Source organism: Rhipicephalus sanguineus, unplaced genomic scaffold (genome assembly GCF_013339695.2).
Source record: "Rhipicephalus sanguineus isolate Rsan-2018 unplaced genomic scaffold, BIME_Rsan_1.4 Seq3594, whole genome shotgun sequence".
Lineage (NCBI taxonomy): Eukaryota > Metazoa > Arthropoda > Arachnida > Ixodida > Ixodidae > Rhipicephalus > Rhipicephalus sanguineus.
Window position 1 is genome coordinate 13,830 of NW_023615097.1, and position 23,290 is coordinate 37,119.

Sequence of the window (23,290 nt, forward strand, 5' to 3'; positions counted from 1 at the left end):
TTCGCAATCGGTTCGAGGGCTGTAAACTGCTGAGGCAATTTACCCAGTCCCTCAGGAGCCCTTCATAGCCCGAGGTTTAGTGTAAGAGATGCAGAGACTTGTACACTGTATCGCCATAGGTCAGTATCCTATATGAAATGCCGAATTTTGTAGTCGCTAATGGGATGAATCAGGTGCACATCTGTCACTGTAGTCGTGTGAGAATTAATGGTTTGCTGCGTAATAAAAAGAAGATGGTTTACTTGCTCAACACATTACGTCATCGCGTGAGGTGAGCGTGTTTCTACTCGGGAATGACATGTTCACAATATTACAAAATATTTCGAGACGCAGAGCGCTGCCTCATCTTTCCAAGGTTACTAAGTAAATCTGCAGCTTTTGTCGTGCCTATAACCTAATATATTCCTGGAGGCTCGAAGGGGAACCAAAGAGTACATTAAATATAATAAAATTATATAGTTTTTCCTGCCGATATTTGTGTGTTTTCAAGTGAAGATAGTTTTTAAAAATTGTGATGCGAACTAACCAGTCTACTTTTCAAATCGAAAGTACTTTTATTCAGTCTTTATGACTCGCAGAACCTGGCTTCTGCTATTTTTCTGCATCGTCGAGGGCCCGAGCCTCCGGTGCAGGTGCAATGTCAGCCGCAGCCGCGGCGGCCGCCGCATCCCTCAACTCGATAACCCTGCCTCTGGTACCCTGGAAATAATAGTAAAAGGCAAGTGTGTTTTTTTTCATCGAACAATAATTTGTTGAACTATTTCCCCAAACACAAAAAGCAAAATGAACCTGGTAGTGCAGTCCCTTCAACTGCACCCACGGGATGGATAGTCACCTTTTGCATCATAACGGCACATCAACTTTAAGTATTCGCCAGTGTGAATGCCGCCGATCTTGAGGCACATTTCAGTGGACGTATGCAAAGATTCTTTCCCGCGACTTATCTCTCTTCTTCAAGTACTTCTCTAGCGAGAGTGCAATTTACACGCGGTAAGGTGATATTTCTTGGTTATCATTTTACAGGTATTCTTCGAAACCGCGATGTATTTTCATTGGTAGCGTCCTTTGAAAAATGTTTGTTTTTAAGGAGACGTCATGAAATCAGTCGAACAGACGGAAGAGACCATCGCGAACCGAAAATAGACTTTAAGCTTTGTTTTTGCGCTTACGTCATCTACTACGAGAGCAGTAAACCTCGCACCTAGGTGTTATAAGCGTTTGCGTTATACACATGAGGGTATATCGTTCGAGATTACCGAAAGAAAACACATTTATTCAAATAATTGCCTTGAAATCTGTTATTCTGCTTACATTTCGCCCGCCGTGGTGGTGTAGTGGCTATGCTGCTTGAATGCTGGCCCGAAGGTTGCGGGAACTAACCCCGGCGGTGGCGGCGGCGGCGGCGGCCGAATTTCGGCGGAGGCAATATGCCAGCGGCCCGCGTGCTTAGCCTTAAGTGCAAGATACAGAACCGCAGGTAGCGAGAATTTCCGGAGCTTGTGGATTGGAACCTTCAACCCCTAGCTACGTGGCGCGATGCGTTTAGCCGCTTAGCCAGCGCACATGCATCCTCTAGCACAATCACGGCGAGCTATTAGATGCGAAGTATCTTATGGCGGAGTTCAATCCGGTGGTGGTGGTGGTGGTGTGCGACGTGACCGCCCTTACTGCGCATGCGCGACCCTCTCCCCTCCCCTCTCCTCTGTCCCCCTCTCCACTTCCTATCTCCCCTCCCCTTTCCACTCTTCCTCTGAAACGCGGGCTAGACATGCCGAAATTCTCTCCTGCGCAACGCCGCGATGAGCACCAGCGCATGCGCGTCCCCTCCCCATCTCTCTCCTCTCCTACGTTGCCCACCTCTCGCACGCCTGCCGACTGCGTTCCCCGCTCACCCTGTGAGAATTAACGGCCAGGCTAAGGGAAGACAAGACGCGCGTAGCATTCCTCTTCGCGTTCCACGACGCGAGGTCGGTAGCATGCCCAAAGAACGCCAACGGAACGCGATCGTGCATGTGCTCCGGCTTCGCATTGCCTCATGGTCTCCTTTAGCGGGAAATGGTGTATTTTTTTATATACACAATTTAGCGTTCGTGGAACACGCATCTCGGAGGTGTTTCAGCGTGGCAGATGGCGCCAAGGGCCCACGGGCGCTAGGGAGCCTACATGACCGCCCGTTTTAGGGTGGAGACATGTTAATAAGTGCCTTCAAGAAACTCAGCCAAAACCAGCGGGCAATGGGACACGCTGTTGCCAGCTTCACCAATTCAGCATAGTTTTCCGTGCGCCGCCATATTGGGGCCCGCCGCCGCTCCCTCCAGCTACGCGAAGCACCTTGCTCTCCACAAGGGTTGCCATCAATGGATTTACTCGTGATCTGCACGGTTAGCAGTGACTGGCGTCTATTCAAAGGCCCTTTTCCAGGCGAAAGCCTTATTAGGGCGAAAGCCTTAGATGCATGCAGCACAAAATCTAACCGTCGTTGGCGTCCAGCGTCGTCGTCAACACGAGTGATACATCAATTATCAATACCATGGTGTATGACACCAAAGTATGACGTCATCATGAGAATCCCTTGACCGTAACATGTATGATGATATTGCCACACACTGTCGGCGGCGGTTTTCAACAGAAATGATTCAAGAAAACGAAATAAAGGTAGGACAGAGGTCACGTGCTGGATAGGTGAGTGCATGCGAGCCGACGGCGCATCGAAAGTCGCATGATCTGAATGTCAGTCGATGTCATCAAGGAGCCGACCGCGTGACGTCATCATGAAGTCATAGAGCTCCGAAATTTGTTACATAACGTTTCATGATGAGTTCATCGCATGACCCTCACACGATGACGTCATCACAACGCCATCGTCGCTTGGTGAAACGGTGCCCATCTCGGAGGCAATGCTTAACAACGAGAGTTGAAAATACAAATTTGCAAGCCTATGATCACGGAGGCAATGCAAATGCACGTTAGGCGCAGAAAGCTTCCGGGGTAAGGATCGATATAATCGAGCGAAATAAGAAGGCTTCCTTTCTTGTCATCTTAGGCAAAGGCATAAGGGCCCTATGGCGACATAATACTACTTATGCTGACGCGAAACTCACGCAAGCGAGGCAACAGCTCAGACTAGCGAGCGCGTCTCCGTACGGACGCGCGGACGGCGTCCCCGTTTGTAGGCTTCCGACTCGCAATGCGTGGACGCAGCAACGACAACTTCGGTTATCTACGCATTCCCGAACACCGTGAAAGACATATACCGTGTGCTGCAGCAAAAAAACAGTGAACGAAATACGCAGTATTCACAGAGAAAATACGAGACGCACTCTCCCAGCCGTCTCGCTTCACTTGAGCCAGCCAGAGTTGTCGTCGGCCAGGGCTCGCTGGGAAGCGAAACATTCGCACCCCCTTTCTGCTGTGGTTAGTGCAGAGCGGTACGCAGCATCCAGGGCTTCACCGGCTGCGTTTACCACGCTACCGCAATGCTCGACGCCATGTTGTCGAGAACTAAACGCAACCGGGAGTAGACGCAGTGCGGGCACCAAGATGCATAGTTTTCTGTGCGCCGCCATATTTGGGGCAGCCGCCGCTCCCAACGTGGCGTTGATGTCTGGCAACACTGTGTTTTGGCGGGCGGCGGCGCTTTGGCGGCATGTAGTGGGTCAAAGGCTGACATCACCCTCAAACGGCAGGTCATGTAGGCTCCCTAAAGGGCGCGCTTTAAGCGGACGCGCCCTGTAGTGTTACGTCGCGTCGCCTGCATGGATATAGGAGCCGGCGTCCGCACTTTGGCTTTCCTTGCTGGACGGTTTGTTCGTCCACCGAGTAGCGAAGCGAGGCGAGCGACTGGGAAGGCGATACGAACACGGTCCTCTGACGGTATCACGTTCTACTCTTGAAAGCGAAGCTCAAGCGTCCTTCAAGTTTATTTTTGTCGCTGCAGTCGCAGTATGTGGAACAGGGTTTACACGGCGATCATCCGATAAAGGACTAAAGCTTGGAGCAGCGCTTGAGATGTCACATGATTTTTGTACAATTCGCGTCGACGCCAACAAAGTATCTTTCAAGGTTCACCGACCGATCGCACATAAGGCTTTGAAATTTGAAGCCAGGTCCATTTCACGGGTTGCTTGGACGGCGCGATCAACCAAATAAGGTAGCAGTGGCACGAGACTGTCGGTCCGTTGACGCCAACGCGTATCTGTCTAGGACACGATATTAACAATATATGGGGTTTTACGTGCGGAAACCATGGTATGGTTATCAGGCACGATTTAGTGGTGGTCTTCGGATAGAGTTATAGCACTTGGTGTTCATGAACATGCGCCTAAATCTAAGCGCGCGGGTGTTCTTTCACTTCGTCTACACCGGAATACGACTGCCGTGGCCGGGACATGAACGCACGTCCGGATGGATGGATGGATGCTATGAGTTTCCCCTGTATAACGGGCGGTGACCCGTGTGTCACCAGACTCGACAAAAAATATTTTGCCTTCTTGCTTTTTGTTTTAATTTAAATGGCCCAATGCCTTACTTCGATAAAATATATCTTACAACAGGAAAAAAGACGTAAATTCTCAGGCCAGTTCTCTGCCTTTTACAGCAGACTGTCCTTATTTTTTTCCAATATTTATTTTGTCATGTCTCTTTAATTTTCTTCTGCCACCAATACCTAACCGTCTCTTACCTATTTAAATCGCGGGTGTGTTCAGCTTTCCATTGTTGTCCCTAAAACCCAATGCTTCATTAGGCTCGTGACCAAACGTACACCTGGGTGGATATCTCCGCACTTGCTCCGCCATTTCCTTTTCTTCCCTGCAGCATGCGCATTGTTCTTCTTCTTTACTGAATCTTGCCTTATAACTACGCGTTTTAAGGCAACCCGATCTGGCTTCAAACAGTAAAGCGCTTCCCCTGAATTACCGTAAAATGCCTCCCTCCTTATTTCATTTTTGCCCTTTCAGCAATTACTCAAAGCTGGTTTTTTTCTCCATAGCTGCCATCCAGTAAATCCTCTCCGCCTCTGACTTTTCGATTAACGCTCTTTGTGACATAGTCTTACACTACCAGCCATATATATTCCTAGCGGCCTCCTAGTTCTTTTTCCCCACTGTGTGTCCAGCTCTTTCTATACAAATAACGGAACCCTTCTCTGCCCATCTCGCTCTTCATATTCCTTAGCCTTTCTTCGAACCTTATTTCCTCTGAGCTTTCGTCGCCTCAAAGCCTGCCCATCCCATATCGCCCTTTACAGCCTCATGTGTCGTCTTCCAGTGAGCACCCAACGCCAGGGTTGCCACTGACTTTCGAGTAAATGTCGCCAAACGACGAGCAGAAAGTCGCCAAAAGTCGCCACTTTTTGCGAATTTCGCCAAAAACGTCGCCATTCTAGATATGTGCGGCATATCCTAGTAATAAGAATTTCGACTTATGTATAGCCCCGTAGAATACAGTGCCATTCAAAGCCCTTAATGTATATTGACATTTCTCAATACCAGGCGCATCGCCCTTCACCATGGGAGTGCTTGGTGCACCTGGTTCTCCGACTAGCCGCAAGATGTGCGCGGAGGCGCAAGTATGAAAGGATAAAAGGCTCATGATATCCTTCCATCCCTGTCCGCTCGTTTCCAAGGTAAAAGTGTGGTAAACCTTAGGCGAAAGCCGCGAAGGCGTTGTTTGTAGACAGCTTTACATCCCCTCATATGAAAAAAGGATTAACAGGTTATTGAAAGTAGTAAGACAGAATTCTTACAGGTATCGTTCATTAGTGAGTCTTATGCCTTTCAGTGTGAACTAATATGATACCGGACGCCACTGTCCCTTTCATATATAATCACTTATATCTACCCGCGTCAATCCAGTGCGTTATAATTGAACAGGTAGACATTGTAAAATGTTATATAGCAATTGTTTTCATTGCACACGTCCACCGAGAACAGTAGAAAATGCCTGAATAAATATTTTTTAAAGACCTTGATGGTATGCGTTTAACGTTGAGACAGTAACTTGCACGAACACCCGCGTATCCGCCCATCTTCGCTATACGAGCTCGATTAGGGGATACTGCAGCGGTGAATAGGTCGCCAAGCTATTCAGAATAGTTGGAGCTTTGGCGGGACAAGTGGCCGGAACACACGACCAACCCGTCATCTAGCCCCTTCAGAAGCGAAACTTTAGCGAAGCTCTGAAGCATCTAGATAAACCTAGATGAATTGAGTTAGAAGCATCTAGATGAATTGAGGAGATACACACGAGTTACAGGACGGACATACAGAACGGCGCGTAATGTCCACCTCAAAACCCAGAAAACTACAGAGAATATTGCCGCTCATTCGTTGGGAAGGCACTGTGCTTAGGATGCATAACTCAGCGGAGACCTAAGCTGAAAATCGCCAAACATTCGCCATGTCGCCATTCATAATTTTAGGTCGCCACGGGCCTCTCAAATTCGCCAATTTGGCGGAAAGTAGCCACCATTGGCAAGCCTGCCCAACACGAGCCTTCCCATAGTCCTTTGTTTTACATCCATTCAGATGGCATCTCCGCCCTCATGCACAGCCACGAGTTCCCAAAAGTAAGCCCCGGAACCATTAAATCTTTCCACGGACCTAGAAGCACCTCGTATCTAGTGCATCCCCACAACGCTCTATGCTTCATTATTGCAGCATTCCTCTTTCCTTTTGCAGCCGAGGCTTTTTCGTGTACCTCCATGTACCTGTCATCCTCAATTACCGATACTCCGAGGTACTTGTATTCGCTCATCCTTGGTATTTCGTGGCCCTGTATTGACACCGCCTGATCACAAGGATCATTGAATACCATCAATCCACATTTTGTTACACTAAACCCTAGTCCCAGAGCTTCACCTTCCCGTCCACATATATCCGGCAGCTGCTCTATATCATCTCGACTGTCAGCAAACAAGACAATATCGACAGCATAATATAATCCTGGAAGCTTCTGCTCAATGATTACGCCGCCCTGTTTGTGTGACAGATTAAAACCAACGTTGCTACCTTGTAGTGCTTTTTTTTCATATTCACCATGTACAGCATGAATAACAGCGGGAATAAAGGACATCCCTGTCGCAGCCCCTTGCTAATATCAACGTTCTCTTTGCTACATATTCCTTCCCATTCTACGCAAACTGTAGTCATCGCCTGTGCCGATTTCTTTCAATATTTCCCACAAAACTTCCTGATTAACGTTGTCGTATGCCCCAGTGATGTCTAGAAAAGCCACGTACAAGGGCCTATTTTCTATTTCAGATATTTCTGTACACAGAGTGAGAACAAACAGGTTATCGTCTAAACGCCTGTCGACTCGAAATGCATAATGGAGTTCTCCTAAATTAGCGTTATGTTGTGCCCACGTTTCTATTTTCATTTTTACTGCTTGCATCGCCAACCTATATATTACCGATGTCATTATTAGTGGTCTGTACTGTAGAGGGCGCTACGCGCCATGCTTTCTGTATACGGTTGAAGGGAATAAAGCAATGGGCATTCGTTCGGCCATCATGGCTCGGAGTCACTTGTGTAGACGCGCCTAGCGTCTGTCAGCTACCGGTGTCATACATGGTGTCAGAAGTGGCCGCCGTTCGCTCTCTGTAATGGCGGACAAGCCCGACGCTGCGTTTGCCGGGGTACCTGGACTCCAGCTGCCACCGAGCTTCGACTTCAACGATCCAAGTGCGTGGTCCACCTGGATTGAGCAGTTCGAGGACTATGCCTATGCTACAGGAATGCACCGAGCCACCGACGAGGTTCGGGTACGAACGCTTGTTTACTGCATGGGTGTTCAAGCTCGACGCGTGCTAGCGTCTTTCAACTTGACGGCCGAAGAAGCTCTGTCGTACAGTGTTGTGAAAAGCAAGTTCACCTCGTATTTTGTTCACCCGCTAAACGAAGTTCACGAGAGTTATCGTTTTCACAAGCGGACGCAGCAAGCAGACGAAAGCGTCGATGCTTTTTATTCTGCGTTGCGAAACATGGCCAAAAGATGCAACTATGGCTCAGCGTCCGTCGAGGATAGGCTCGTTCGAGACCGATTTATCGTCGGCTTTGTGGACAGCAGGTTATCAGAAAGCTCTGCCGCACATCTGGCTTCACGCTGGACAAAGCGCTCCTCCATGCACGGCTGCACGAAGATGCCGAAAGAGAAAAAACGATAACGCGCAAACCAGTTATCTGGACCAGTCGCCGTTGATGCAGCGAAGCACAAGCCAGTGAAAAGAAAATCCCATAAGCGAAAGTCAGCATCAAGGGAAACCCCTTTTTCCGACGTGACGCACGGATCGTGTCACTTCTGTGGACGTGAAGTGCATCAGCGGGAACTTTGTCCTGCCAAGAAAGCCTTTTGCAATTTTTGCAAAAAGTAAGGGCACTTTGAACAGTTTGCTTAGCCAAGCAGCGTTTGCATAGCCGACAGTCACACGCCATTGAGATGCATGCTGTCAAGACCAGTCGTGAGGCAAACGCCAAGTTCGTTTGGGTTCACGTGAACGGCGTCCCGCTCAAGTTCAAAGTCGACTCAGGAGCGGATGTTACCGTCCAGGAGTACCGTCTCAACACGAAAAACCGGAGGATCATCTAACAGGTCCTGGAAATTATCCTTTGAATGTGTCTGGCCAATTCAAAGCTACGTTGGAGTGGAAGAGCCGTACCTGCGTGCAGCCAGTGTATGTCATGCCTTCGCGGTCTACGCCTCTGCCAGGCTACCCTGCTATACTCGCATTAGGAGTGGTGAAATTCATCGACGCCGCACAGCGACCTGAAAAGCCAGCCAGCTCTTCAAGCGACGCCACTCTTAGCCAGGATATCTTCGATGGACTTGGTACCGTAGGGGAGGAGTACACGATTAGGCTCAAGCCAAATGCCAAGCCACTTGCGCTCAGTGTACCTCGCAGAATTCCCATTCTTCTGTACGACCAGGTGAAGCAAGAGCTGGACCAGATGGAAAAACAAGGCGTCATCAGGCGCATTACGAAGCCGACGCTGTGGTGTGCAGGTCTGGTCGCAGTACCGAAGGCATCAGGCGGCATCCGAATATGTGTGGACTTGACAAAGCTCAACAAGGAAGTTCTCCGTGAAAGGCACGTGCTTCCAGCGGTCGAATTGGTTCTCGGGCAACTGGGCGACGCAAAGGTGTTCTCCAAACTCGACGCGACAGCAGGATTTCACCAAGTGCGACTGTCACAAGAATGCCAAGAGTACACCACATTCCTCACGCCATTCGGACGCTACTGCTACTGTCGTCTACCTTTCGGCCTGACCTCGGCACCGGATACTTTCAGCGAGAAATGCCTCGCATTCTGGAAGGACAACCGAACGTCGTCAACATGATCGACGACATCCTGGTTTTTTGGAAAAGACCGAGAAGAGCACGACAAGCGACTTGTGGAGGTTCTTGAACGTCCACAAGTCGCTTGTCCACAAGTCTTGAACGAATTTTCAGACCTACTCTTCTACATTCCGTATCCAGTTCAGTAATCATGAGCTGCAATTCGTCTCCCGCGTTACTCATCAATGCAATGTCATCAGCGAATCGTAGGTTACTGAGATACTCTCCATTGACTCTTATCCCTAGCTCTTCCCAATCTAGGGCCCTGAAAACCTCCTGTAAACACGCGGTGAATAACATTGGAGAGATCGTGTCTCCCTGCCGTACGCCTTTTTCTATTGGGATTCTCTCACTTTTTTTTTGGAGGACTGCAGTGGCTGTGGATCCGCTGTAGATTTCTTCCATTATGTTTATATAGGCTTCGTCGATGCGCTGATTCCGCAGTGCCTGCATGACTGCTGATGTCTCCACCGAATCAAATGCCTTCTCGTAATCTATGAAGGCTATGTATAGGGGTTGGTTGTATTCCGCGCATTTCTCTATCACCTGATTGATAGTATGAATATGGTCTATTGTTGAGAAGCCTGTACGAAATTCTGCCTGGTCCCTTGGTTGATTAAACTCTAATGTCATATTAATTCTGTTAGCAATTACTTTTGTGAATAGCTTGTAGACAACGGACAGTAAGCTGATGGGCCTGTAATTTTTCAGGTCCTTGGCGTCCCCTTTCTTATGGATCAAGATGATGTTGGCATTCTTCCAAGATTCTGGTATCCTCCCTGTCGAGAGACACTTCGTATACAGGGTGGCCAGTTTCTCTAACATAATCTCTCCACCGTCTTTCAACAGGTCTGATGTTACCTGATCCTCACCTGCGGCTTTGCCTCTTTGCATTCCCTCTAGGGCTTTCTTTACTTCTCCTGTTAATACTGGTGGGATGTCAGATTCCTCTGGGATATTACTGCTTCTTACGTTATGATCCTGACTGTCTCGGCTGCTGTACAGATCTCTGTAGAACTCTTCCGCTATCTCAACTATTCTATCCATATTGGTTGTGACCTTGCCATCCTTGTCCCTTAACGCATACATCTGATTTTTGCCTATGCACAGTTTTGTCTTCGTAGCTTTGAGGCTTCTTCCGTTCTTTAGAGCATGCTCAATTCTCTCCATATTATACTTTCTTATGTCGGCTACTTTACGCCTATTGATCAACTTCGAAAGCTCCGCCAGCTCTATTTTGTCTGTTGTATTTGAGGCTTTCATAGCTTGACGTTTCTTAATGAGGTTTTTCGTCTCTTGGGATAGCTTACCAGTGTCCTGTCTAACGACTGTACCCCCGACTTCCACTGCACACTCCTTAATGATACTAGTCAGATTATCATTCATTGCGTCAACGCTAAGGTCGGTTTCCTCGGTTAAAGCCGCGTACCTATTCTGAAGTGAAGCTCTGAATTCCTGTACTTTCCCTCGCAGAGCTAGTTCATTAATCGGCTTCTTGCGTATCAGTTTCTGCCGTTCCTTCCTCACGTCTAGTTGAATTCTAGATCTTACCATTCTATGGTCACTGCATCGGATCTTGTTAACTACTTCCACATCCTGTATAATGCCCGGGTGGTCGCACATTATGAAGTCTATTTCATTTTTAGTTTCCCCATTAGGACTCCTCCACGTCCACTTACGAGTAGTCCGTTTTCTGTAGAAGGTATTCAAGATCCGTAAATTATTGCGTTCTGCGAACTCTACTAGTAACTCCCCTCTGGCATTTCTAGAGCCGATGCCATATTCCCCAACTGCATGATCTCCAGCCTGCTTCTTGCCTACTTTTGCATTAAAGTCGCCCATCAGTACAGTATATTGTGTCTTTACCTTACTCATTGCTGATTCTACGTCTTCGTAGAAGCGTTCAACCAGTTGATCATCATGGCTGGATGTAGGCGCGTAGGCCTGTATCACCTTCATCCTGTACCTCTTATTAAACTTAATCACGATACATAACACCCTCTCATTAATGCTATAGTATTCCTCTATATTGCCAGCTATATTTTATGAATAAGGAACCCCACTCCTAGTTCTCTTCTGTCAGCTAAGCCACGATAGCATAGGACGTGTCCGTTCTTCAGCACTGTATAAGCCTCCTGTGGCCTCCTAACCTCACTGAGCCCTATTACATCCCATTTAACACCCTCTAATTCCTCGAATAGTACAGCTAGACTCGCCTCACTAGATAAAGTTCTAGCGTTATATGTAGCCAAGTTCAGATTCCAATGGCGGCCTGTCCGGACCCAGAGATTCTTAGCACCCTCTGCTGCGTCGCAGGTCTGACCGCCGCCTTGGTCAGTTGCTTCGCAGCCGCTGGGGACTGAGGGCCGAGGGTTAATTGGTGTATTCATGTGGGAGGTAGTGGCCAAGTACTACACTAGGGTGGCCAATCCTGCTCTGGTGAGGGAGTGCATTGCTGGCTGTGGTCGCCAGTGAGGCTGCACCCCAGGCCTTTTTACACAATTCCATCATCACGCGGATTTTTTTTTTAATCCGGTTGGGAATTGTCCGGCACCGGGATTCGAACCACGGACCTCTTGCATGCGAAGCTGATGCTCTACCACTACGCCATCGCTGCATTGTGAGGCGGTCATAAATGCTGTCAAAAGCATTTTCGCTCTTTTCGGCATCCCCGAAGTTGTACGAAGCGACAATGGACCGCACTTCGGTTCACACGCATTTGCAGCTTTTGCGAAGCATTATGGCTTCCAGCACATCACCTCAAGTCCCAATTACCCGCAGTCTAACGGGGAAGTTGAAAGGATGATTCGCACGGTCAAAGAGTTGTTCGAGAAAGCAGAGGATCCTTTTCTGGCACTTCTGTCTTACAGAGATACTGCAGGCGTCACAGGGTTTAGCCCAGCGCCGCTACTGATGGGCCGCAGCCTGCGAACCAGGTTTCCCAAGCCAGCGGATTGCCTGGAACCGAAGTGGCCTGCGCCTGACGTTGTCAAGTGCCAAGACGAGGAGGTAAGAAGGCGACCGTCCTACCTACGCTGGAGCCGGGGGACACGGTGTGGGTTCGAGACATCAAGGAAAGGGCGGGCGTTCTCAGCCCAGCCTCGAAGCCCCGCTCGTACGTCGTGGAAACACCAACCGCGGTGCTTGTTCGTAATAGGGTGCATCTAGTGCCCTATTCGGACCCACCGACGAGCCAACTCAACGAGCCAGCATCGAGGGAAAACAGCGAGGGGCACGAAGAGCAAGCCACCGTTACACGGTGGCTTGCTCATCTGCGTCTTCTTTGTTCCCTTTGACGACCTTCGATAGGCCCTCCTCGGCTGACCTGAGCCTTTCTTCCATGGCCTTCGTTTTTTTCTCGCTCTGTCGCCAACGCATCCACCAGCTCTGATATTCTCGTCATGAGCCCACTCAGGACAGCCATCATGTTTTCTACTGTCTCCTCGAACTCACATTGTCTGCACTTGGCGTCAGCTTCTTCTTCAATGGAAGATGAAAGATTGTGCAGCCATCTCGTCTGCACAATCTTCCATCTTCCAACCTACCCCGCACCTTGAACACATTACGGTCTTTTTGACCATGGCTAGATCTGTTCACCGATGTCCAGGTATTAGAAAACTTTCAGAACGAATAATAACGGTGTACTAAAAGCTTAAAAGCGTGACACCTGCTGAGGAACTATGGTGGCTCACATAACGACGAAGCTTGAAGATTCGCTGAAGAGCGAAATACTGCAAACTACGTTCATACTACGTATGGCGAGCTTCACTTTGCGCTTGTGCGTGCAGAAACGTTTCCGCTATCCACCCGAGCATAAACGTCTGAATGGGTCTGCAGACGTTCTTGGCACCGTATGACATCAGCCCATTTGCCAAAAATGACGTTGTCCGATTTCGACTCTACGTGGAAGCGAAACAAGAACCGGAACCAAATAAAACAGGCACTCATTAAGACGAGCGCCTCTGATTAAGTAAAGTAATATCACAATCTTTTGAATAAACAACTAAAATCACAAGGATGTATGAGGCTATAAGATTGATTGAAGTAAATGTCGTAAGACTAAACGTGGTGAATGTAGGGACGGATATGTGCTGAATGAGTTTTACTTTTCTAAAGTGCATTAGTATGCAATAAGAAATAATGCTTTGTAGGTCACTAGTAAAGCAATATAATACAGAAATGCCCTAAACATTTCATTTCTTCTAATCTGACGCGTAAATATTGCGTTTTTCATGTTATCATCGCTATAATATTATGCGGCCTTGCAGGAAAAAGTTGTCTGCGGCCACACCGATCCACTTGCGGAAGCGAAAATCGTGTAGTCGCTTGCGTCTTTGCTATTGCACTCTGATAAGTGAGCGCAATTGTTTTACTAAAAAGCAAGCGAGGGAAACAACACTAATCTTTGGCGAAGGGGGAGGGGAATTCCATAGCTGCAGTTCATGAGCTCAGGAAAACATAAGTGTTGCTCCTTACCTATTCAGCTCTAATTTGTAGCTCAGTAAGCCTAACGGTGATCTATGCATGTTTTCTTTGGGCTATCGGATTCACCATTCTGTTTTAAATAGCACCATTCCTTCGAATAAATAATGCCGAGTGTTCCAAGTCTCTATTCACTACCAGGTTCCTGCACTCCATAGTTGCACCGTTTCTTCTTTGAGCTCCTAAAGACGAAATAAACTTGCGAATGGGGAACGATCGCTGGCAGTCAAAAGGAGCTTGCTTAATGAAGCTATTCCCTCAGAATCCAGCGGTTGATGAAAAAATAATGCCAAGAAATCGCTTAAATTGATTTTTCCTTGCCGGCATTGTAACAGGCGTTACAGAATATTCGGTAACTATTTTTATTTACTTTAAAGTCTCGGCTGCCAGCAATAGAATTTTTAGCTCTCAATATTTCACTTCTAAGCATTTCTCAATAATTTACTGAGTTGCACACAGCTTGCAGTTGATTGACATCAAGAATTTTTTCCCTTAGGTGCAGCGCAAGTATACTGAGTTTGCTAAACTCTTGTCAACAGGGCGCGAGAACTCATGCCTAGCCATTGTTGCGGTGCTCCGTTGTGCGTAAAGGGTACCAAAGTATTTGTAATTTGATGGTGTTACCCATTCAATACTTACCCCTCTCGGCGCAAATGCCATGTCACTCCTGCAATAGAAATCAACGTTGAGAAAATATATTTGTAACGCACTAATCGTCATTATAGCCTGCCGAGCCAGAGTTGATTGGAGTCAAACTCCATCCAATAAACAAGACCAGACAGTGGACAAAAATTTCTTTAGCTTGTAATATCGCACAGTACGCGGTGGCGCTGTCGGCTACATTGGGCGGTTTCAGGATTTTTCCAATGCACTGCTATTCGTGGGTCGCAAAAGTTTATAAAGTAAGCATTTCCGGTACAATGTACCTATAAGAGGGGCAATTTCTAAAGTACAGCTTATAGGCTTAATTTATTTATTCATTTTACCTTGTAGGTGCATTAAGAACATTGAGTAAGGGGTTTACAAGCGGCAAATACTATGAGAGAAAAAAAAGGTAAGGCAACCGACATAAGTACGTGACATAATATACAAAGATGCAGTAAAAAGATAAGCAATGCAGTAGAAACGATACGACAAATAAATGAAATGAAAAAGCGAGCCACTTAGAAGGCTACTGTAATCTGAAAGCGTGAATACAAGAAAAGCTGGCATTTATAACACATAATTATTGGGTTATTATCCATTCAGTCAGTGAACATCTTCAGGAAACGCTTCTCGATTCATTCACGTGGCGATACCACCGGAAAGGCCGTTCGAAGAAGCAACGGCACGTGGGCAAGCAAAACAATTATACGCTTTTCTTTTACAAAAACAAATACCCGAACGAAATCCTGGCTATTATGGAGGCTTTTAGACGTGTTTTTGGCTCGCTGAAGGGGAAGATAGCGCGTCTTGTCACTGTAGACATATAGATGAAAAAGACATAACAATCTAATTGTACGGCGCCTATTCAGTTTCTGGAGAGGGATGTCAAGCCTAATTTGGTTTACACTTATATAACTGTCATAGTTACGAGTAATAAACTGGGCGTACCTATTTTTAACACCTTCTTGCCTATTAGTTCGGTACTCTTGATGAGGCGATCACACTGACGAATTTGGTGAGCAACCTTCACGTGCTCAGTTAATTCTAGTGTTGAGAATTGCCACAGGTACTTTGTCACGTGCTGCTTAGGATACATTGAGAGGCGTGAAAATATTCGCATTGCCACAACTGAATTGAAAAGCTGTAATTCGGGAGGACGAATAAAAGATATTATGATGATGTCAATTTCTCAAGGTTTCTTCATTGAAAATACGCTTGCTATGGTAAATGTAAGCGATGTTAATGTTGAAAACTAATGAAGATAGACATGAAACTTTTATCAGCGGAGTGCGCCACACGATGTTGGCGCAGCGGTTCGCCTTTAGATTTCGAGAGCTCTTCACAGTAAAGCCTGTTTCACATGCGAGCGACCGAGCGGCGGGGCCCGCGGCGATCGAGCGGCAGCAGGACGCTCGGACGCGGCTTCGTTTCACATGCACCGCTTTTGCGCGGCGCGCGCCTCTGCGAAGCGCAGTGATGGTTGTGGGAAGCGCCCGTTATCCGCGGGTTTCCTTTCTCCGGACTCGCTTGTTTTGGTGCGCTTAGGTTGCAAGTTTCACCAGCCTTCTACTTCGGTGATCGATTTTCACGCGCCTAGACCTTGAATGATGAAAATGTGCAGTGTATCAGAGTTCAATTAAACAACTTCAGTAGTCACGTTTATTTCTGTTCCAGCTTTCTTTTTTTACCGCGCAAGTCATGTTGCACGCACATACACTTGGCCATGGAAAAGCAAAAGAAAGAATTGGCTTTTGTGTTTTTAAGCTTTCACGGGGCTTTCGGTGGCTTTTGCTCTCGAATGCCGCTCGGCGTTGGTGCGCCGTCTGGGCCGGCAACCAGATGCAAGCGGCCCAGTCGACGATATTGTGTGTTTGTGAAGGAGCTCGTCCCTCTTTTTGCCCATGGGCATTCCAGTAAAGAGGCGGCGGCACTTGTCGTCATCGGGGTCCGTGACCATTCAAAAAAAGAAAACAGCAAACTTTTCGAACGTGCTGGGCCAGAGTGGTAAACAAGAAAAAACAGCAGCATGTGCTGCGAGCTACAAGTGCGGAGTGCCGTAGGGTCCCCCTGACCGGACCTATGTTGGTGCCACGATTCGATAATAATGCAAAAGAACAAAATGACACGTGCAAACGATTTGTCTGCTTTGACGGAAGCGCCGTAGAGGACAACAAAAGGAAAAGAACGGCACTTCTACACTGCCAGCTCGTTGCTGCGGATGTCGTCTGCTAGCAAACCGAGTTCCTCCCGGCGCGCGCGCGCCCGTTCCTCAACTCCACCCCTGCAGTCACGTGCTCCGCACGTCACTGCTCTCCCATTGGTTGATCATTGGTTGACCTTGGGCAGACGCTCTGCCGCTAGCGAATTTTTCCAACTCCGGCGATCTCGATCGCTGGCGTTGCGAGCGTCCACTGGTCGCTCTAAAAAACCTGTTTTTGGGCTTCCGCGACGGCAGCCGCTCCGCTCTTGTAGCAAAATCGCTGCATGTGAAACAGGCTTAATGAATAGTAATGAATGTCGCTCTTCACAGAAATCAATAGGTGGTGGAAGATACCAGGGATTTTGTCCTCTGCCGACGCATACATGCTGATAATAAGAACAAAAGATGTGGAAGGACCTTAAGAACTGGGATGAAAAATCTTTCTGTTGCGAATGTCGCTGGACCGAACATTTGGACAAGTGGACTCGACAGGGTAGGAATAATAGTGTTTTACGTGCGAAAGTAAATCAGCAAGGGCCGAGCTGCGCTGTCATACCCATCCATTAAAAAATCGAGTTACCACATAATCTCCGACCTATAAGAGATGAAGCCCGCCGGCAGAAATTCGGTGCCCTTGAATCGCCATAAAAAAGTCTTACATATTTGCGATGAGATACCGAGAGATATCGCCAGCAATCGCTCTTACTTTGAATCGATAGGTGCTGTCATGTCGAGAAGGTAAATGACAGGAGAGAATATATTGAAATAATGGCTGGCTCTTCCGTAACATAGAGTAAGTGTTAGCACGAAATGGCGACCGGCAAAGGAGACACGGTTGGAGATGATAATAACCACGCTCCTAAAATCGCCATTGTTCATATTCGCAAAGGCACATAACACCATGTTGTGCTCTGGTCCTCGTACAAGCCATTGTTTACTGTCCCTCTGTGGTATAAACTTTTGGGCTTTGCCTAGCGTATGCGGCCATGCCGCGACGCAGGCCTGAAAGCTTAGTAAGCTGCAAAGAGCCCGTTTTGAGCTAACCTCTTGCAACTCTCGTCTCGCTAAAACACAATAAGCTTGGTGTCATCACGCAGTATGGCGCCATCTCTCGGGAACAGCGCAACTTATCCGCGCTAGCCTCCGAGCAGAGATAAGACTTTGTGAGCGCGAAGAGATAAAACTCAAGTGTACATTGGCGTGAACCTGTTTTTGAAACGTAGCTGTAATCCGCCTTTGGAACGTCGCTGTTGAATATCGCAAATTAAAGGCCAGAGTATGAGACGTTACAGGTTCAGTTACATTGCGAATAAACATTAGCAACACGGTACCAACATTTTCAGTTGCTTGGGCATTAACTATCGGAGTGAAACTAACTGATTTAAAATAACTAGCGAATTGTAACTAGCAGAGTCATGGCGTGATTTTTAACATCATTTAACCAAATTCATGACATAAATTTTTAATAGCAAGTCTCTTTATGGTCGCGGTGTTCCAGCCAGATCTCCTAGAGGCTCATAGCTCCTAGCGTGTATGTACTACCACGGCCGCTACATAAAAGAAAAAGAAGGTGCGTCTTCTTGCCTCGCGTCGCCTAATAATGGGCGAGCGCGTCTCAGCTGAGTTGACCGATGCGGCAGCTGTTTTTGGTGAGGACGCCACTGTTCCGGTACATATAGCAGATGCTGGTTCCTACTAGAATGTGGTTTTTTCATGATTTATGCGTATTCATGTGCTTTTTCTTGTGCTTCTCGTGTGTTTTTTGTGTGTGTGTGATCCTTGCCTCGGGTTTCGTGTGCTTGGGTACTGTTCTTTGGTGGGCGCGCATGTGGCAGACGTTTTTTTTTTTTTCGATCGGTGCGATGCCGCGAAGCTGCTATATGCCGCTGTGCAACTCAAAGGCCAAAAAAGACGCTACTGCGAAATATCACGAATCTACAGCGTCTACACGCGTCAAAAATCTACACTACAGGCAATAAAATATCGTGCATTGCCAGAAAACGCCGTCGGAATCCAGCTCTTGACGCAGTAGCTGGGGCAGGTGATTGAAAGCAGAGAAAGCCCAAAGATTAAAACTTCCTCGCACCGTTTGAAACACGAGATCGAAGTGCTAATTCCACAGTCTGGCTCAGAATAGTTCAAAGAACGTTCTTTTCCTGTAGATCAGGCCTGCCAATCCACATTAGATCTGAGGAATGTCTTAGAAGAATTCAAAAAAGCCGTGCTTAGATTCAAAAGAAAGAAATTTGCTCGTCAAGGTGAACAATTGAAGAAATTGCCGGCCGATCGAGATGAAATGAAGGAACGCCTCTTATGTTATGAAAACAGCAAGGACGTTGAGGTCTCTCTTCATGCATTACAAAAAGCGCAAGAAGGAGAGAAAGCTGCCGTTTTTATCAGAAGTGGCCAGTTTGCGCAAGAAACAGCTCGTGTACAATGAAGGTATTTTGTCCTGTTGCCATGAGTTGCGAGAAAGAGTCAAGTGCAGTTCCTCAAGTAGCAAACCGCTTGTTATGATCCCTCTTTCACAGACGTATATCTGACACCGGTGGGCTATTACCTCACAAAAAGCCTCAAAAACGACAAGCCTTTTTTAATGACACTGGAAGTCATGAATTTTCCGTAAGCTGACGAACATTGATATCTGACTTAATAACGTACGTCTAGGCACGTAGCCAGAACTTTATCCTGGGGGGGGGGGGGGGGGGGAGGAGGGTGCACTTGGCGGGTTAACAAGGTGAGTTTCAGCCAAGTGCGGGGGCGAGAGGAGCTCTTGGGAGAGACTTGCCGATCAGAAATATTGGCTAGAGCTAAACTGAGTTGCGCGTAAAAAAACGGAGTCAAAGGGAGAAGATTTGAGCAGGACGAGCGCTTGTCATTTCTGCGTATCTTTTATTTCGCCACCGTTTCTTCAAGTGCTACTGATTTCAGGTAATGCACCTCTACCAGCCTGCCCAACCTGTCACACTACTCAGATTGCCGAGAACAGAGGAATAGAGAAAAAGATATATTTCAGGAGGAAAGGCACGTGGGTCCTTCGTGCACCCTCCTCAGTGCCTGCATGACTCCCCGCTTCTTCATGAAGGAAAGCGTAAATCCAATCAGAATAATTCTTAATAACGAGAACTCTTTTTCACGTCGGCTGAGTCAAGTGGGCACCCTTCATGGAGAGTATTGAGGCCAACTCTAGAAGAGATTGACACTCCTGTATAGGCGAACTCTTCATATATAGGGTAATCGGCCCTCCTACTCACGACTTCAATGTTGAACCTGTAATGTCCAAATAAAAACGCGTTATTTACGGCGTGATCAGAGTCAATGTCACGCGTACCATCGCGACTGCGGAAGCCCTTCTCCGTGAACCGCTGTACCTTAGCAGGGGCGCCTCAGAAAGTAGGATGGGAAGCAGGGCCGAGGTGCAGTTTCGGCGCCACCCAACAGGCCGCACTTTTTTTTATATATCGGCCATGGTACCACACAATTTATGCAAGACCCACTGCTCAACTCCGCGGTCCAACAAAAAAAAATTGAGAATGTGTCGATAGCTATAGCCTAGCGGGAATGTGCCACATAATTTGGGCAAGCACCACTACTCACCTCCGGTCCACTAAAACTGAAGAAGCTATCAGTAACTTGCCTGAGCTTCCCGCGGGCGACATTTTATGCACTAAGAGCGAAATCGGCATTTGTTTACGGCCAGAAGGCAAACGTATCTCATTAAGAAGCACGGTGCTTTCTCTCGAGTGTTCCGCGGTAGGTGAAGTCATGCGCTCTCCGCAGGAAGAAGCGTCAACAGGAACGGACGCTTGAACGGTAACGATGACGTCCTTGTGATGCAGAAGCTCGCGCAAGACATGCCGGGGCCAAGCGCAGGCGGAACGCAGAAGATCCGAGCTTCCAGTGATAGAAGCTGAGGTTAGATGTGAACGGCTTGCATCAGACCTTTAGTTGCAAGTGAGGCAAGACGAATTGACGGAGAAGGCTTGACTGTGTCATGAGCCTTCGCGACGTTAAGTCGGTGAAGCTGGCTAGTTTTATTCCAGTACATCTGCTATGAGCGATTGTTTGAGGCAACGCGTAATATTGCTATGAATCTCGCGCTTAATGCATTTACGTCTGTGTGACAACAAACAGAACACGCTGCTGGAAACAAAAGTAAGTGCACTAGATAGCCCCAGCGCCGGACAGTATCGAGATACACAATGCTGTGTATCGGCGTATCTGTCTCGTTTTCAAAAATGTGCTTGTATCTCAGTAGTGAAACACTTTTAAGATGTATCGAATGTATCTCAATACTCTGAAAGGCACGGGTGCCTAGTTACGTTTCTTTGTCGAAAAGCAGCTAACATGTTTCCTAAGAGGAAAGAAAACCCATAATGGTAATAGGCGCGAACGAGGGACATAGTACTCTCGAGAGAGCAGAGACCCAACGATTATTGTTCGCCAGCGCAAGACAGAGCTGCGTGTTTGTTCTCTCGCCTTTCCTGCGTCCAGTGTTCGTGCTTAGTACCACCATGAATGACTTGTTCCCACTTGCCCAGCTTGCAACCTTGTTGAGAAAGAAACACTTTTTGTGCTGAGCCAAACAAAGCCGAGCCGCTGGTCGGCGACACTGGGAAGGGTGGGGGAGAGTTCCCGCTGACGGCCAAATCGGTGAGGCAGTATTGTCGGCCTCTGCCGACGAATGCCGCTGTCCTCTCCAGGCTGGCGCAGCACCCGTAATTTTTTTCGGTAACTGGTTGACCCCATTACAGATATGGCCATGCTTTTATTCGTTATAACACGAGCTGTGCTACTCCATCGCGATAGAGAGACTTTTCTCGCTCACGACTCCCGTGTTAGGGCCAAACCAATGCTGCCTAGAAGAGAGCCTAATAAGCAGCAGCTGCTGCTTCAGAGGAATGAACGCAGCAACCTTCTCCTCAAAACAGTTTTGGGTGCAAAATAAATGTATACTTTTTCTTAATTCACTGGTGGCAGTTGGTGATTAGAGTGACCATGGTTGTCTGGCACGTTTCAATGAGCTGCAACATCATTCACAATATTATACTGCACCCCATAAATGTCTTTACGATCATCAGCATCCCCCAATAAAGAAAAATTGGGGCACCCACGCACTAATGGTGCGAAGACTGAGGGAATTGCGGAGCCGGTGGCGTTACCCTCCTCCTCACCGGCAATTCCCATTCCCACCCTTGCAATACTATCTGCAGTAGACATGGCTACGCTGTACTTCACCATCTCCCCTCCTCCTTTCCCTCCTCTTCACCCCCAATTCCTTTTCCCACTCCCTTGCTATACTACAGTATAAAAGCCTATGCTTTACTCTCTCCCTCCCCCTTTTCCTCCCTACGCACCCACGCATCTCTTGTCCTCACTTCCCTTTCTCACAACCTTATTACACAATACTTTACAAGGCTATGCCCTGCTAGTGTGCCTCGATAGCCGAGTGATTACGATGCTCGTCTTTGTATCATTGCTATGCGGCTTCGAATAGCTTCTCGCGAAGATGTTTTAGTAATGCGCTTATACGCAGAATGCGAAAGGCGGCACGGTGATGCAGTTCCAAGCGAAACAGGCGCGGAGCGTTTCCTCTAGGCCGAGAATCGCTAATGAATGACACTGTCGCTGTGCTACTGACGATTCGAAAGAGTGTTTAGCCACAAACGGAGAACAAAGGAAATGGGTGTCGTTAAAGGAACTTTTCTGTTTAACTTTCTCCCTCAGAATCTGCTCTATTTTTGGGAGTTTGTAGTTTGGCGTGCCTTGCCTTCATTGCGAAGGAGCTCATCTTATCCGGTCAAGTACATAGGCCTATAATTCGCACCCGCGACGCTCGACAAGCAGTTGAGAAACCGCAAACTCTCACCTTGTTTTCTTTGTCTGTATATTCGCTAGCGAGTCGGGTTCTATACTTTGCTCTCTTAGTATACCACATTCCTTTTTGGGTGCAATGCCCTTACTGGCCGAAGGCCGACGGTGGCATGCTCACACAGTTCCAAGCGAAACAGCCGCCGAGCCGGCCGAGCTTCTTCGCTAGGCCGCTAGCTTCCCTATCATGTCGCTCTTAAAGGTCTCTTAAAACACAGCTGGCAGCCTAGATTCCGGGGTATGCGCCTGTTCCTAATAATCAAGAAGTAGCGCGCCGGTGTTCGTTTCTCTATATGCGTGTTCGTCTTCCCGTTATTAAACATCTGAAAGCTTCATAAAAATCAGCAGCATTTGTTAAAATGTTATCACGTGCTCATAAAAATACTTACATCACCAATAAACAAACTGCCATCAAAACGAAGGCACAGCAACTCTTCTTTGCAAACATGGCGACCTCAAGCTGACGTACGTCTCAACGAAAGTTCAAACCGTAAATTTGAGCGGTACCTCCGCAGCTTTATATAGAAATAGTCGAGTGGCGGCTATAACGCAGAAAAAATATGTAAGGTGACTTTCCCAAATGACCTTGTTGACAGTTCAAAGAAAACGTATATGTTTCTGGTGGCAAAACAATTGCTACGTGTCGCAAATACGCAATATATATAAACAATGAATAAGCAGAACTTCTTCTTTCTACCGTAAACATAAATTGTGGAACACTTCCAAGTACAATATAGGAAAAAAACAAATAATAAT

The 23,290-nt window shown here is 47.5% G+C and overlaps 1 long non-coding RNA gene across 1 annotated transcript; it reads right to left on the bottom strand.

Moving 5' to 3' along the window:
* Positions 1–557: 557 nt before the first annotated feature.
* Positions 558–23,009, bottom strand: LOC119377126 (uncharacterized). Its single transcript, XR_005180754.2, has 3 exons — positions 22,924–23,009; positions 14,458–14,485; positions 558–699 (listed from the first exon to the last, which is right to left on the bottom strand). It is a non-coding gene; the product is annotated as an uncharacterized LOC119377126 (long non-coding RNA).
* Positions 23,010–23,290: the final 281 nt, after the last annotated feature.